Raw genomic sequence first — 16,688 nt, 5'->3', positions numbered from 1 at the left:
TCCTTCAAGAAACGCATTGATCGCCACTTTGCTGCATCGGGAGTGAACTGAACGTTCCCAAGAGTAGATACACAAGTGCTTTAATCCTTCCCTGCAAGCCGCTCCTATGGCAAACGGATTGATTGAATCACTGAACGCAGGCAGCCTTGTAATGAGCCAACAGGCTTTCTGCTGCCTGCTAGTCCATGTTTCCAGTCCATGTTTCCATGTTTCCTCCTTCTACTCCTCTTTCTCCTTCATTCCTTCTCCTTTAACCTTATGATTTTAATGACCCTGCCTTCCTCCTCTTCCTCTTCCTCTTCTTCCTCTGCTTATGCTTCATTCCTCCTCCTCCTCCTTCTCCTTCTTCCTTCTTCTCTTACTCCTTTCTTATCCAATCTTTTACACACACACACACACACACACACACACACACACACACACACACACACACACACACACACAGTCTTGAGCATGTGGCAGATATGTGGGGCGGGGCTGACCCGCATAGGCCTACACCCCACCGGCCAGTTTCAAATGGAAATACTATAGTACCTTTAGGATAAATTTACTGATAGATAGAAAGGTTTTAAGAAACGTGAGAAATACAGCGCGGTTTAGTGCAAGATGCTCAGGGCTCCAAGAGAAATTGAACCAGAGCTTTGTCCCGAAGAACCGCCGGTGACCGAGAGAACCTGCCAGGGTTGAGGAAGCCGGGAAGGGGAGGGGGGAGGAGGGGAGGTCGACGATAGGGGAGTTACGTTGGGGGGAAGGATGGGGAGAGGGAGGGGTGTCTTCCTCAACAGGAACGAGGTCAGTGGAGCATATCATGGTCATTGTTGTAGAGTGTCCTCGTCAGTGTCATGGATTCCGTCTGTTGGAAGGAGGTCAGTGGAGCATATCATGGTCATTGTTGTAGATTGTCCTCGTCAGTGTCATGGATTCCGTCAGCTGGAAGGAGCTCAGTGGAGCATATCGTGGTCATTGTTGTAGAGTGTCCTCGTCAGTGTCATGGGTTCCGTCAGCTGGAAGGAGCTCAACACTGTAATCCAAGTCGTCTGTATCCTTGGCCTCCTCGATGGGAACGAGTGACGGTGGAAGATTGGGCTCGTTATCTGCAGGACCGACTTCCTCGGAGACGACGGGAGCAGATTCATGGGCGGCATGTCCTCCATTTTCAACGTTTGGGATGGCCAGCGCTTTAACAAGGTCGTTATTTTCTTCCAAGAAGATGTCCAGCGCTTTTACAATGTCGTCATTTTCTTCCTTGGACATGTCTAGCGCTTTTACAATGTCGTCATTTTCTTCCTTGGACATGTCTAGCGCTTTTACAATGTCGTCATTTTCTTCCTTGGACATGTCTAGCGCTTTTACAATGTCGTCATTTTCTTCCAAGAAGATGTCTAGCGCTTTTACAATGTCGTCATTTTCTTCTTTGGACATGTCCAGCGCTTTTACAATGTCGTCATTTTCTTCTTTGGACATGTCCAGCGCTTTTACAAGTTCGTCATTTTCTTCTTTGGACATGTCCAGCGCTTTTACAAGTTCGTCATTTTCTTCTTTGGACATGTCCAGCGCTTTTACAAGTTCGTCATTTTCTTCTTTGAACATGTCCAGCGCTTTTACAAGTTCGTCATTTTCTTCTTTGGACATGTCCCGCGCTTTTACAATGTCGTCATTTTCTTCCAAGAAGATGTCTAGCGCTTTTACAATGTCGTCATTTTCTTCTTTGAACATGTCCAGCGCTTTTACAAGATCGTCAGTTTCTTTTTTGGACATGTCCAGCGCTTTTACAAAGTCGTCATTTTCTTCTTTGGACATGTCCAGCGCTTTTACAAAGTCTTCATTTTCTTTTTTGGACATGTCCAGCGCTTTTACAAAGTCGTCATTTTCTTCTTTGGACATGTCCAGCGCTTTTACAAAGTCGTCATTTTCTTCTTTGGACATGTCCAGCGCTTTTACAAAGTCTTCATTTTCTTCTTTGGACATGTCCAGCGCTTTTACAAAGTCTTCATTTTCTTCTTTGGACATGTCCAGCGCTTTTACAATGTCGTCATTTTCTTCCTTCGACATGTCCAGCGCTTTTACAGTGTCGTCATTTTCTTCTTTGGACATGTCCAGCGCTTTTACAAAGTCGTCATTTTCTTCCTTCGACATGTCCAGCGCTTTTACAAAGTCTTCATTTTCTTCTTTGGACATGTCCAGCGCTTTTATAATGTCATTTTCTTCCTTCGACATGTCCAGCGCTTTTACAAAGTCATCATTTTCTTCTTTGGACATGTCCAGCGCTTTTACAATGTCGTCATTTTCTTCCTTCGACATGTCCAGCGCTTTTACAGTGTCGTCATTTTCTTCCTTCGACATGTCCAGCGCTTTTACAAAGTCGTCATTTTCTTCCTTCGACATGTCCAGCGCTTTTACAGTGTCGTCATTTTCTTCCTTCGACATGTCCAGCGCTTTTACAGTGTCGTCATTTTCTTCCTTCGACATGTCCAGCGCTTTTACAAAGTCGTCATTTTCTTCTTCGGACATGTCCAGTGCTTTTACAAAGTCGTCATTTTCTTCCTTTGACATGTCCAGTGCTTTTACAAAGTCGTCATTTTCTTCTTTGGACATGTCCAGCGCTTTTACAATGTCGTCATTTTCTTCTTTGGACATGTCCAGCGCTTTTACAAAGTCGTCATTTTCTTCTTTGGACATGTCCAGCGCTTTTACAATGTCGTTATTTTCTTTGGACATGTCCAGCGCTCTTACGAAGTCGTCATTTTCTTCTTTGGACATGTCCAGCGCTTTTACAATGTCGTCATTTTCTTCTTTGGACATGTCCAGCGCTTTTACAATGTCGTCATTTTCTTCTTTGGACATGTCCAGCGCTTTTACAATATCGTCATTTTCTTCTTTGGACATGTCCAGCGCTTTAACAATGTCATTTTCTTCTTTGGACATGTCCAGCGCTTTTACAATGTCGTCATTTTCTTCTTTGGACATGTCCAGCGCTTTTACAATGTCGTCATTTTCTTCTTTGGACATGTCCAGCGCTCTTACAATGTCGTCATTTTCTTCTTTGGACATTTCCAGCGCTTTTACAAAGTCGTAATTTTCTTCCAAGAAGATGTCTAGCGCTTTTATAATGTCGTCATTTTCTTCCTTGGACATGGCCAGCGCTTTTACAATGTCGTCATATTCTTCCTTGGACATGGCCAGCGCTTTTGCAATGTCGTCATATTCTTCCTTGAACAGGTCCAGCGCTTTTACAATGTCGTCATTTTCTTCCTTGGACATGTCTAGCGCTTTTACAATGTCGTCATTTTCTTCCTCGGACATGTCCAGCGGTTTGACAAGGTCGTTGTTTTCAGCCTTGGTAATGTCCCGCGCTTTCACTAGGGCGTTATTTTCAACCTTGGAAATGTCCAGCGCTTTCACTAGGTCGTTGTTTTCAGCCTTGGAAATGTCCAGCGCTTTCACTAGGTCGTTGTTTTCAGCCTTGGAAATGTCCAGCGCTTTCACAAGGTCGGATTTTTCAGCCTTGGAAATGTCCAGCGCTTTCACTAGGTCGTTGTTTTCAGCCTTGGTAATGTCCAGCGCTTTCACAAGGTCGGATTTTTCAGCCTTGGAAATGTCCAGCGCTTTCACTAGGTCGTTGTTTTCAGCCTTGGAAATGTCCAGCGCTTTCACAAGGTCGGATTTTTCAGCCTTGGAAATGTCCAGCGTTTTCACAAGCTCGGATTTTTCAGCCTTGGTAATGTCCAGCGTTTTCACAAGGTCGTTGTTTTCAGCCTTGGTAATGTCCAGCGTTTTCACAAGGTCGGATTTTTCAGCCTTGGTAATGTCAAGCGCTTTCACAAGGTCGGATTTTTCAGCCTTGGTAATGTCCAGCGTTTTCACAAGGTCGTTGTTTTCAGCCTTGGTAATGTCCAGCGTTTTCACAAGGTCGGATTTTTCAGCCTTGGTAATGTCCAGCGCTTTCACAAGGTCGGATTTTTCAGCCTTGGTAATATCTAGCGTTTTCACAAGGTCGGATTTTTCAGCCTTGGTAATGTCAAGCGCTTTCACAAGGTCGGATTTTTCAGCCTTGGTAATGTCCAGCGTTTTCACAAGGTCTTTGTTTTCAGCCTTGGTAATGTCCAGCGTTTTCACAAGGTCGGATTTTTCAGCCTTGGTAATGTCCAGCGTTTTCACAAGGTCGTTGTTTTCAGCCTTGGTAATGTCAAGCGCTTTCACAAGGTCGGATTTTTCAGCCTTGGTAATGTCAAGCGTTTTCACAAGGTCGGATTTTTCAGCCTTGGTAATGTCCAGCGTTTTCACAAGGTCGGATTTTTCAGTCTTGGTAATGTCAAGCGTTTTCACAAGGTCGGATTTTTCAGCCTTGGTAATGTCAAGCGTTTTCACAAGGTCGGATTTTTCAGCCTTGGTAATGTCCAGCGCTTTCACAAGGTCGGATTTTTCAGCCTTGGTAATGTCAAGCGTTTTCACAAGGTCGGATTTTTCAGCCTTGGTAATGTCAAGCGTTTTCACAAGGGCGTTGTTTTCAGCCTTGGTAATGCCCAGCGCTTTGACAATTTCGGATTTTTCATCGTTTGAGATGGCTTGCGTTCTCACAAGGTCGTTATTCTCTGCCCGGCAGGTGATCAGCGCCTTAACCAGACCATTATTTTCTTCCCAGGAGAAGGAGACGACTTCTTGCAGCCTGTCAGCTTCTTTCCTAGCGTTAGACAGGTCACGGAGCAGGCCGTTGTTTTCTTCCCGGAATGAGAAAACAACTTTTCGCATCCTGTGAATGATCTTCCCAGCCTTATACAGGTCGTTGAGCAAGACGTTATTTTCGCGTCGCAAAAAGTACAGGTCATTGAGGAGCGCGCTGTTTTCTTCCTCCAGCGCTGACCTTTGCTGTTCTTTGTGTCTCGAAGCCGCTTGTTGAGCCAGCAGCGCCCTGTGTAGGACGCTGGCTTCATCTGTGGCCTGCAGCAGGAGGACGGACAGGAGGGCGTTTTGTCTGGCTAGGTCCTGCATGGCCTGCTGGGTCCGCTCCTGCTCGGCCAGCAGACCGGCAGTCACCCACGCCTTTTGGGCCCCGAGCTGTGCCGCCGGTGGTCCTCCTTCCCCAGGCGCGGCGGCGGGCAGCTCCTCGGCGGGCGGGGTTGTGGGGCCGAACCCAATGCTCTCCAGGAACAAACTGGTGACCAGGGCCCACCACAGCATCGCCAGAACAACGTCAAGGCGCATCGTGATGATGATAATTGAAGTACAGCTGAATGTAAATAAGTGCGGAAGTGAGAGACAACGAAGGGAAGCGAAAGTGAGCTGAGAGCCGGACAGCAAGGAAGGCAGCAGAAGTGTGTCCTCCTCTCCCTGCAGTGTTGCCCGACTTATTAAAGAGAGAGAGAGAGAGAGAGAGAAGTTGATTGAAGTGAGAGATAAATGAAGGTAACTTAGTTTGATAAAAGATCCTCCTTCTTCCTCCTCGTCTTCCTCTTCCTCTCCCTTTTCCTCTTCCTCCTCCTTAAATCTCACCAAGGAATGTGTTGGTTTTTATGTAATTGCAGTAACCTAACCTAACCTCCTCCTCCTCCTTGCGGGCGATGGACAGTTACCGAACACCTGGCGTCTTCCACAGGTATATTAGTACTTACCTCTGTAGGGGAAGGGAAGGGAAGGGAAGGGAAGGGAAGGGAGGGAAGGAAAGGGAAGGAAGGGTAGGGGAGTGAAGGGGAGGGAAAGGAAGGGACGGGAGGGAAGGAAAGGGAAGGAAGGGTGGGAGTGAAGGGGAAGGAGGAAGGAGGAAGGAAGGGAAGGAAGGGGAGGGAAGGGAAGGGAAGGGAAGGGAGAGGATGGGAAAGAGATGATGAAGGACAGGAAAAGGAAAGCAATTAACAGGCGTGCATTCTTCTTCTTCTTCTTCTTCTTCTTCTTCTTCTTCTTCTTCTTCTTCTTCTTCTTATTATTATTATTTTTATAATATTTTTTTTTATTATTAGTTTTTATTATCACTGTCAAATCTTATGTCTTCTTTCCTTAGACTTTTGCATCGTAGGTCGCTTCAGCATTTATATATATTTTTAATTTTATTATTACCATCACCTTTACTGCTACTACTACTACTACTACTACTACTACTACTACTACTACTACTACTACTACTATACTACTACTACTACTATTACTACTACTACTGCTATTTTGCCAAACTCTCGAACATAAACACACGAATTTTAATGTTTACTGAGACTGTACCTCCTCTTCCTTAGCTCCCCTTCCACCCTTCCCTTCTTATCTCCTTCCTATCTTCCTGTCCCATCAACCCCCTTACCTCCTCCTCCTCCTCCTCCTCCTCAAAAGACTCAAAGACTGGCTCACTGAAAGAAAACAACGAGTTGTACTCAACGGACAGGCCTCCGAGTGGCTCCCGGTCACAAGTGGAGTGCCACAGGGGTCAGTGCTGGGACCCATACTTTTCATCATATATATCAACGACCTAGAACTAGGATTAAAATCCAATCTTTCAAAATTTGCCGACGACACAAAGGTGGGTGGGAAGGCCCTCACAACGGCAGACTGCAAAATTATCCAGAAAGACCTGGACCAGATCACTTGGTGGTCAGAAAAATGGCAGATGTCCTTCAACACTGCCAAATGTAAAGTAATGCATATCGGATCCAGAAACAGCAACCACATATACCACATGGGTGGCGAACCACTACATGTTGTGCAAGAGGAAAGAGACCTCGGGGTCACCATCAGCAGTGACTTGAAACAAATAAAACACTGCAAGTCCGCCTGTAAGAAAGCCAATACAATGCTTGGGTTCATATCGAGGAACTTCGAATACAAGACGCCGGGAGTTATGTTATCCTTATACAATTCGCTGGTAAGGCCCCACCTGGAATACGCCGTGCAATTCTGGTCTCCTAATTACAGGAAAGACATTGAATTACTTGAGAGAGTACAGCGCCGCGCCACGAAGATGATACCATCACTGAGGACGAAACCCTATGAAGAGCGACTCGAGCGACTCAACCTCTTCACGTTGGAAAAGAAACGACTGCGGGGAGACATGATACAAGTCTTTAAGTACCTGAACAAGCTCAGCAACGTTGATCACTCCAAACTCTTCACGCTACAAACTAACCTGAGAATAAGAAACAACGGAAAAACAATTCAAGCAAAGCGATGCAATACCGACATCGGCAGGAGTTATTTCTCGAATAGAGTTGTTCGCCACTGGAACAGCCTTCCTGCAGAAGTGGTTAGCGCAGAGACTATCAACTCCTTCAAGAAACGCATTGATCGCCACTTTGCTGCAACGGGAGTGAACTGAACGTTCCCAAGAGTAGGTACACAAGTGCTTTAATCCTTCCCTGCAAGCCACTCCTGTGGCAAACGGATTGATTAAATCACTGAACGCAGGCAGCCTAGTAATGAGCCAACAGGCTTTCTGCTGCCTGCTAGTCCATGTTTCCATGTTTCTACGATCATCTCCCTCCTTTCATCTCCCTTTTTTCCTCTCCTTTTCCTCTTTCATCTCGTCTTATCTCCTTCCTTCCCCTTCTCCTCCTCCTCCTCCTCTTCAGGCTAAAAGCAACCAGATATTATTATTCATAAGTCTGAGTATTCTGGTCGAGTAAAGACATGCATGGATATCTTGTCTGTGTGTGTGTGTGTGTGTGTGTGTGTGTGTGTGTGTGTGTGTATCGGTTAGTCAGTCAGTCAGTCAGTCAGTGTGTGGGTGTATGTGTGTGTGTGTGTGTGTGTGTGTGTATCGGTTAGTTAGTCAGTCAGTTAGTCAGTCAGTGTATATGTGTGTGTGTGTGTGTGTGTGTGTGTGTGTGTGTATCGGTTAGTTAGTCAGTCAGTTAGTCAGTCAGTGTATATGTGTGTGTGTGTGTGTGTGTGTGTGTGTGTGTGTGTGTGTATCGGTTAGTCAGTCAGTTAGTCAGTCAGTCAGTCAAAGAGAGGGTAAGTAAGTTGTAAGTCAGTCAGTCAGTCAGTCAGTAAGTTAGTCAGTCAGTCAGTTAGTCAGTCAGTGTGTGTAATAACAATAATAATAATAATAATAATAATAATAATAATAATAATAATAATAATAATAATAATAATATACGGTTTATTCAGGTATACGGCAGCCGTCAGGCTGAAAATTTACATTTTATAAATACATTTAAATAAATTTCGCTAACGAGAACAAGTACAAAAAGAGAAAGGGGATGGAAAACGGGGGTCAGACTTGTCTCTGGGAAAGGTAGGGGTGATGGGAAGGGTTGGGTGTGATGGAGTGCAGTGGGTGTGGTGCCGGGGGGGAGAAGGGGCGGATTCTTCCAGATGGCGGTGAGGTCAAGTGCGATGTTAATCCTCAGGTAGGATGCTGGGTTCAGGTGACAGGTCCCAGAGGGATGCAGGTGGGCAGTATCTGGAAGGTCACTCAGGGATACCCAGGCTTAGTAAGGAGGTGCTAAGCCTGGGCCGGCGAGACACAGGTGGTGGTTGCTGGCCGGTTTATCGGAACAAGTGCACAGAGTTGATGAAGTTGCCGAACATCTTGCTCCAGACCTGAGTGACGAGGCTGCCTCACTGCCTGCCACCTGAACTGACCTTCCTCTGCTGCTGGGTGATTTCGTCCTCCGGAGCTTGAGCGTGTCCTCGGTGTTGTGTTGGCGACACAGCTCTCACTACCCTTCCAGCACCACTAACCACTGCACTCACTGTATGTCTGTATAGTGTCACAACATTTCACGAGTGTTCTCTGTAATAATGAGTACCTTGAAAACAATGGGAAGGGGCGGGGGAATGTGGAGCGAAGGAGAAGAAAAAGAAAAAGGGTCAACAAACTGACCCCGTGGCTGCTATGGGGAGCGCCAAGTGACACGTCTTGACCCCGTGAGGGTCAAGACGTGTGTGTGTGTGTGTGTGTGTGTGTGTGTGTGTGTGTGTGTGTATGTGTGAGTGAATGTGTGTGTGCGTATTTGTGTGTGAATGTAAGAGCCCTCCACCACCACCACCACCGCCGCCGCCGCCGCCGCCTACTCACCCTCGCCACACTCTCCGCTTTAAAGAGAAAGGAGATGTTTATTTCCTGAGGCACGTACGCACCACATTAAACAGGGGGTCGTAAAGACAGGCGCCAGGCACGGAGGAGTGGGCAGGCGGGCAAGGAGGGAGGCAGGGGAGGAGTTGTGAGGGGAACAGAGAGTGAGGGAGGGTAGCAGGCAGGGAGGCATGGGAGGCAGAGGGGGAGGTAGGGAGGAGTCAAAGTACTGTAGTGGTTAGCAAAGTACCCACGGCAGTACTTAACAGGTCATTCACAGACGGTGCCAACGACGGTACAAGAGCCTTCCAAAATTAGAAAAAAAACTCATGCTGTCCACAGTTTATAGGGTCGCATTACAAGATATATCTCCGCCCAAGAACACATATTTAACAAGGCTTTCGTAGGGGTTGTGGGCATTTCCAGGGGTAGTTTTATGACCCTGGTGGTAATGTGAGTCTTCTTCTGTACCATGAACATGAAAAAAACACTCATTAGAACACGATTGATCCCCTCTTTGACCTTTAGAAATAAGTGATGTGAGAAGCGAGAGTGTCTTAAAATACCAACCATAGTGTCACGTAGGGCCACAGGCGACACGTTCAGCAGAGTACTCACACCAATAATCAGCTCACCTCCCAGACAGTGACAACGGCTTTACTAGCGCCACAAAAAGTTAGAGATAAAATACTTGATTTATAATGCCACCTCGGGCCATAGACGGAGGGTTAGCGTTCAGCTGCGTAACCACGGCAATACTTAACTGGCCACACCTCGTAGACAGTGCCAGTGCCAGTAAGAGGGCCACGATAAGATAGAAAAAGGTTAAGCTATTTCACGGTTAAGTGTGTTGAGTTTCAGATGTCGAGTACAATTACTTTCCAGTCAGTGAGCTTTTGAACCATTTTTTGCGCAACTAATCTCCTTTCTCGTTATTTTATCCCCAATTTGATTAGAATGTTGAATGTACATCTAGATCAAAAGGTTAAACTATTTTACGTGGAGTTTCAGACTTCGCCGTACAAACACCAGTTTACTATACAGTCAGTGAGCTCTTGAACCATTTTTTTTTGCGCAACTAATTATTTCTCGTTCCTTTATCCCCAATTTCCTCTGTCGGTCACCTCTTTTGATTCTTTTTAGGAGCAGCGAGTAGCGGCCTTTCTTTTATTATTGTTTCCTTTGTTTGTGCCCTTGAGCTGTCTCCTTTGTTGTAAAAAAATTATTAGAATGTTGAATGTTCATCTAGATCAAATCGACATTGATAATCTTAAAGCAAAATTCATCACGCATCATTGATTTTTGCCACTTATATTTTTTTATACTTCTAATTACTTTGCTGTCCCTGTATCTTTTAGTTTTCATATCCATGTCTGCTCATCATCCGTTTGGCTCTATATCACTTTTTTCATTTTCTCTTCCTCCTCTCGGGGATATCAATAATAAAAAGCCTATTCAAGAGGAGGGAGTATCAAGACGCCTCCTCACTCGACACTGACCTCTCTTTTGTCCTTTCGTTCTTTCAACTTTTTCTTCTTTTTAATACTTTTCTTTGATGTTGTTGTTGTTTTTGCTTTTGCTTTAGCCCTTGAGCTGCCTCCCTAGCTGTAAAAAAGAAGGACGAGCGCCAGCAAGGAAAGAAACAAACCCAATGCAGGCGACTCCCGGTTCATAGGGCCACGTAAGACTGTCTCGCCGCCTGCAGTGCCAAGTAAATAGTGCCACGCCCTCTGCCTTGAAGTGGCTCAACACGCACACACTTGGAAGGCGAGGAAGAGTAGAGGCACCCGTTCTAAGTGGATGAGCATGCCGACCAGACTAGAAAAGAGGAAAAAAGAAAACAGGAAAACAAGACCCATGCAATCCCCGGCGTATAGTACCACGTAGGAGCGGACTGCCATGGGGTGGAGTGCCAAGAAGTCCCAAGCGTTCAGTGACACTCGTTCTTAACACAGGGATGAAAAAACAAAACAAAAAACATGCAATTCCAGTCCTATGGTGTCACGTAGGTACTGAATGCCCTAGGAAGGAGTGCCAAGAAGCGTCAACTGTGCAGTGCCAAATAGTGCCAATCGTCCTTAACCCCGGGAAGAGAAAAACAAAACAAAAAACTATGCAATTCCAGTTTTACAGTGTCACCTAGCAATTGACTGCCATAGGAAGGAGTGCCAACAAGTGCCAAGAGTGTAGTGTCGCTCGTCCTTAACACAGGGAAGGAATGGCGCCAGGGGGAGGGTCAGCATTGCGGTACTAAGTAGATGAGAGTGCCAGCCGCTCAAGGACCCGAGAGTGCCATTTCGTGAGGTCGTAAAGGGTGTTGTGTAAGGTGGCTTGTGGGCAGGGCGGGCAGTTCCTCCTCCTCTCTCCTTTCCTTTTTTACCTTCCCTTCTCCTCCTCCTTCTCTCTCTCCTCTCCTTCTTCCTCCTCTCTTCTCTTCTCTTCTTTCTCCATACCTTCCTTTATTCTCTCTACCCTCTCCTCTAACCTCCTTTCCTTTTCCCTTTTATTCTTCTCGTCTTCCTCCTCTCCTCCTTCTTCCTCTCTCCCATTCTTTCTCCGTACCTCCTTTTGCACTCTCTACCCTTCCCTCTCCCCTTCCTCTCCTCTCCTTCCTCTCCTTTCCTTCTTTCCTTCCTTCTCCCTCCTTTCCTCCTTCCTCTCCTCTTCCCTCTTCCTCTTCTCTATCCTGCTGTGTGGTGTGTAGTGCTGCGATCTTTGTGTCAGGGCGGGCAGCGGGGAGTTCGTGGCTGTCCAGGTTCGCCGCGCGGTGTCCCCGGGCGGCCCTGTGTGTGAGGTGGCGTGCCCGGCGTGGCTGTTGCGTGAGGGCGCCGCGAGGCCTTCACACGACTCTGAGTTATTCATAGATATGCGGAGGCTGCTTCAGGGGAGGAGGCTCACTACTGCTGGTTGAGGAGGCTGCACCACCTCTGTCCCCCCCCCCCTTTCTCTCTCCATACTCTATACGTTCTCTCTCTCCATTCCTTGTTTTATCTCTCCTCTATCCTTCTCTCTCCTCCTCTCTCTTCCCTCTCTCTCCAGCTCCCCTCCTCCCTCTCCCTTTTTCCCTCCTTATCTCCCTTCTATATCTCCTATCCTTCTCCCTCTTCCTTCCTCTCCTCCTCCTCTTCCATTCCCTTTTTCTGTTCTTTCGTATGCTTTCTACCTCCTCCTCTTCTTCCTCCTCCTCCTCCTCCTCCTCCTCCTCCTCCTCTCTTATACCTACCTCCATAATGATATCCTAGCCTTCCTCCCTCCCTCTCTCCTTCAATTCTTTTTCTCTCCCTTTCGACATCCATCCTCTATCCTCTCTTCTCTCCCTCTCTCTCCTCCCTCTCTTCTCCCTCTCACATCTCTCCAGCATCCCTAATTTTGCTCTTCTCTCCCTCTTCCCTTCCTTCTCTCCTCTCGAGCTCTCTCTCTCTCTCTCTCTCTCTCTCTCTCTCTCTCTCTCTCTCTCTCTCTCTCTCTCTCTCTCTCTCTCTCTCTCTCTCTCTCTCTCTCTCTCTCTCTCTCTCTCTCTCTCTCTCTCTCTCTCTCTCTCTCTCTCTCTCTCTCTCTCTCTCTCTCTCTCTCTCTCTCTCTCTCTCCTTTCTTCCTTCTTCCTTTCCTTCCTTTCCTCACTGCCCATCAACCGCAATAATGCTTTCTCTCTCTCTCTCTCTCTCTCTCTCTCTCTCTCTCTCTCTCTCTCTCTCTCTCTCTCTCTCTCTCTCTCTCTCTCTCTCTCTCTCTCTCTCTCTCTCTCTCTCTCTCTCTCTCTCTCTCTCTCTCTCTCTCTCTCTCTCTCTCTCTCTCTCTCTCTCTCTCTCTCTCTCTCTCTCTCTCTCTCTCTCTCTCTCTCTCTCTCTCTCTCTCTCTCTCCTTTCTTCCCTTCTTCCTTTCCTTCCTTTCCTCACTGCCCATCAACCGCAATAATGCTTTCTCTCTCTCTCTCTCTCTCTCTCTCTCTCTCTCTCTCTCTCTCTCTCTCTCTCTCTCTCTCTCTCTCTCTCTCTCTCTCTCTCTCTCTCTCTCTCTCTCTCATAAGACAAACTTTTTCACACACGCAATCTTTAACTTTCGCCTCTTTTGTTAAACTTTTTCTTCTTTCACTCTCTCTCACCTTTTCCTCTTTCTTCATTCCTCTTTTTTTTATTTCTTAGGCCTGTCCCCTCTTTATTATTTTCCTCATTTTTTTTTTTTCTTTGCTCCTTACCGCTCTTCTTAGCCTCTTTCTTTCCTCTCCTCTCTTCTCTTCTTTTATTTTCCCTTCACTTCCTTTCCTTCCCTTCTTTCACTTCCTTTCCCTTCCCTTTCGTCTTCCTCTCCCCTTCGCTACACCTCCCTCATTTTTTACCTTTTTCTATTTCCTTTTTCGTAACGTTTCTACCTATGACACCGGTAGGTTTTCTTGTGGGGCCTGGTGGTCGGTCCCAGAGCGTTGTGGCGCTGGCAAGTGTTTATAGTGGCGCCGTCTTGCCTGACTCATGCTGCCCCTCGGAGCTCATCTTTGATCCTTTAACCCGGTAGCTGCGGGGATCATGTTTCTTAAAGGCCCCTCGAAGCGAATTAATGAGAAAAAAGCATCGCTCTCGCAAACCACTTCATAATATATATCAACGCTTTTGTGATCACTCTATGCATCATCTGTTTTGGGGGGTTTATATCATGGCAAAAATGTGGCCCGTCTCTGGTTCGCGGTAAAGCCACAAATTTGGCTCGTCGCTGCTACCGGGTTATTTAGAGAGAATCTAGAGTCCGGGTTGATAGGTGGTCTTCAGGACAGCATGTGGGTAGTCTTAGGCCACTCGGCGGTGACTGAAAAATCCCAGCTTCCCATTCTTCTTTCTCTCCTCTTCCATACACTTAATCTTTTTTGTCTCTCCACCTCCTCCACTTCCTTTCCTTCCCTGCACTTCATCCGTCTTCCCATCCTCATCTTTTCCTTCCACTTCTTCCCCTTTCGCTTTGCCTCTCTCTTCCTTCCTCTCTACCCTTCACTTCCCTTTCTCTTCCCTTTCATCTCAACCTCACTTTCCTCCACATCCTCCCTCATTCCCTCCACCCTCTCCTTCATCTCCTGCAACACCTCCCACTTTCCCTTCCTTTCCTCCTCCACTTTCCTCCTCCTCGCGCCAGAAGTGGAGGTATTTTTTTCCTCCATGAGCTGAATATCTCCACTTTGGCGGTACAGAAATGGAGATTAGGGAGAGAGAGAGAGAGAGCGAGAGAGAGAGAGAGAGAGAGAGAGAGAGAGAGAGAGAGAGAGAGAGAGAGAGAGAAAAGACGTGAAATGTTTATGAAATTTTCGCTATTGATAACTTTTCTCCTCCTCCTCCTCTTCCTCTTTTTCCTCCTCTTCCTCTTCCTCCTCTTCCTCCTCCTCTTTCTCCTTTCTTTTTCTACGTTTTCCTCATTTCTCTCCTTTACTTTTCGCTTTCTTCCTCTTCCTCTTATTCTTTCTCCTCTTCCTCCTCTTCTCTTACTATCTGTTCTTCATATATATTCCTCCTCCTCCTCCTCCTCCTCCTCCTCCTCCTCCTCCTCCTCCTTCTCCTCTTCTTTCACTCCTCCTTTTCGTTTTCCATTTATTTCTTCTCCTTCTGTTTCTCCTCCTCATTTTGCTCTTCCTCTTTCTCTTCTTCTTCCTTCTCCTTCTCTTCCTCTTCTTCATCCCTGCCATCGTCATCCACCTCCTTTATTTCTTCTCCTCTTTCTCCTCCTCTTCTTCTCTTTCTTCCTATTCTGGTATTCTGCTCCTCCTTCTTCTTCTTCTATTCCTCCTCTTCCTCCTCCTTCTCTTCCTCCTCCTTTTCGTTTCCTCTCATATTTCTCCTCCTCAGTCATCTCTTTTGCTGTTTGTCCTCCTCCCCCTCCTCCTCCTCCTCCTCCTCCTCCAATTATCCCTCGTCTTACCTTATAATTGAGCTGTCGTGAATAGAGCATTAGTTTGAGATGCTAAGACTTCATAATGGTGGTGGTGGTGGTGGTGGTGATGGTGGTGATGGTGGTGGTGATGGTGGTGGTGATGGTGGTGATGGTGGTGGTGACGAATTTGTATATTTTGTGCCATTTTTCTTCATTTTTCTTAATTTATCTTCTTTTTCGCTCCTCGTATAATTCTTTCTATTTCTTTGTCTTTCCTTGTTTTTGTTGATTTATTGTTTTTTGGTCTATCCATTTCTTTTTAACTTTTTCTTACCCTTCTGTTTTTTCTCTTATTTCTCTTTTCTTGTTTATTTTCTCTTTTATCTCATTTTTATCAAGATCTTTCCTTTTGTCCCTCATTTTCACTCCTGGCCGGCATTGGCAGATTACTCATTTACTCTTTCTTTATCTCTCTCTTTTCCTTATCTTTCTATCTCTAACGTTTTCCTCTCTTCCTTGCCTTCCTTCCTTCCCTTCCTTCCTTCCTTACCTTCCTTTCTTACCTTCCTGGCTGGGATTGGAAGATTACTCGCTCACTCATTCTTTATCTCTTTCTTTTCCTTATCTTTCTATCTCTCTCTAATATTTTCCTCTCTTCCCTTACCTTCCTTCCTTACCTTCCTTCCTTACCTTACTTCTTGCCCATTATTCTTTTTCTCTCTCATTTATTTCTCTTTCTCTCTAACGTTCTCCTCTCTTCTCTTACCCTCTCCCTTCTACCCCTTATCCCTCCCTCCCTCTCTCCCTCCCTTCCTTCCTTCCTCCCTCCCTCTCTCCCTCCCTTCCTTCCTTCCACCCTCCCTCCCTCTCAATAAGAACATTTTAATCTTGCAATCCGTCAATCCTGCCTAACAATTTTCTCCTTTCCTTGGCCATTTTTCCCCTTGACAACGCTATTTTTTCCCCTTCAAAGGCCTCAAAGGGGAGGGAAGAGGAGGAGGAGGAGGAGGAGGAGGAGGAGGAGGAGGAGAGAAGGGTAAAAATCTGTACTCTTTATTTCTTTTATTTTTGCCTCACTTCCTCCTTAAAGGGTTATTTTTCTCTCTCTCTCTCTCTCTCTCTCTCTCTCTCTCTCTCTCTCTCTCTCTCTCTCTCTCTCTCTCTCTCTCTCTCTCTCTCTCTCTCTCTCTCTCTCTCTCTCTCTCTCTCTCTCTCTCTCTCTCTCTCTCTCTCTCTCTCTCTCTCTCTCTCTCTCTCTCTCTCTCTCTCTCTCTCTCTCAATAAGTGCTTTTTCCTTCTAACCTATCTAATCTAATACTATCCTATCTATCTAAGCTAATACTATCCTGCTATCTATCCTAATACTAACACTAGACATATAATAATTAGGTTGGTCTGCCCAGGTAAGGACTAATCACGGACCAGGTAACACTCTTAACACCTGCGACTTACCTTACCTTTACTAGTGGTCACCTGGGCACAGCAACACACTCAACCACGCGACTGACCTGTAAAGAGAAATAGAAACAAATTAGTGTGTGCTGGGGTGCAGACATATAAAAATACATACATACATACACACTTCTGGTCCCCTAATTACACGGAGGACATTCAATAACGCCCCACGAAAACGATTCCAGTCTTTGGGGCTCAACCGTACTAGGAACGACTCAAGCGACTCGGTCTGTATATGCTCTGAGGGGATTTAATTCAGGTCTTCAAGTACCTAAAAAAAGTTCCATAACGTCGATCACTCCGAGTTCTTTGACCAACTCAGAACTAGAAATTACTGTTTACCCATTCAAGCGAGGCGGTGGAGCACAGACATTGGTAGGAATCTCTT

This window comes from Eriocheir sinensis, chromosome 46 (assembly GCF_024679095.1).
Source record: "Eriocheir sinensis breed Jianghai 21 chromosome 46, ASM2467909v1, whole genome shotgun sequence".
In the NCBI taxonomy this organism is placed as follows: domain Eukaryota; kingdom Metazoa; phylum Arthropoda; class Malacostraca; order Decapoda; family Varunidae; genus Eriocheir; species Eriocheir sinensis.
This window is presented reverse-complemented; position numbering follows the sequence as displayed.